Genomic DNA, 424 nt, shown 5'->3' with positions numbered 1-424 from the left:
CACCCCCTCCCACAACACCAGACAAAGGAGGGCTGGAGGGGTGGGTGGCAGGAGGCCCCCAAGTCAGGGGGCCTGGGTGAGGGGCCTTAGAAACTGTCCACCTGCTCCGCCTCCACCCGCGCCCCGCGGGGTGAGTGAGGGTGCAGGCGCCCCGTTACCCCGCGGAGGGCAGGTGCCTGACGGACAGCAGCCTTCCTGCACCTGGGAAGCCTGGGGGGTGACCTAGCGAGACCCTGAGGGGGGACAGGCCTCAGCACTGGGGTCCGCAGTCGCAGGCAAGCGCAGCTGTGTCACCAGCTGCCCTTCCAGGTTCCTGGGGTTTACTTGTAATTCAAGTGTTCAACATCCATCACTGAAGAATTCCATAGATTAGTATTGAGAATTCATAGAACAGTAACTGCATTTAGAGAGTGTTCAGAGCTCT

The sequence above is a fragment of the Myotis davidii genome, unplaced genomic scaffold, assembly GCF_000327345.1.
Source record: "Myotis davidii unplaced genomic scaffold, ASM32734v1 scaffold211, whole genome shotgun sequence".
Classification (NCBI taxonomy): Eukaryota; Metazoa; Chordata; class Mammalia; order Chiroptera; family Vespertilionidae; genus Myotis; species Myotis davidii.
Note: the sequence above shows the minus strand (reverse complement) of the source record.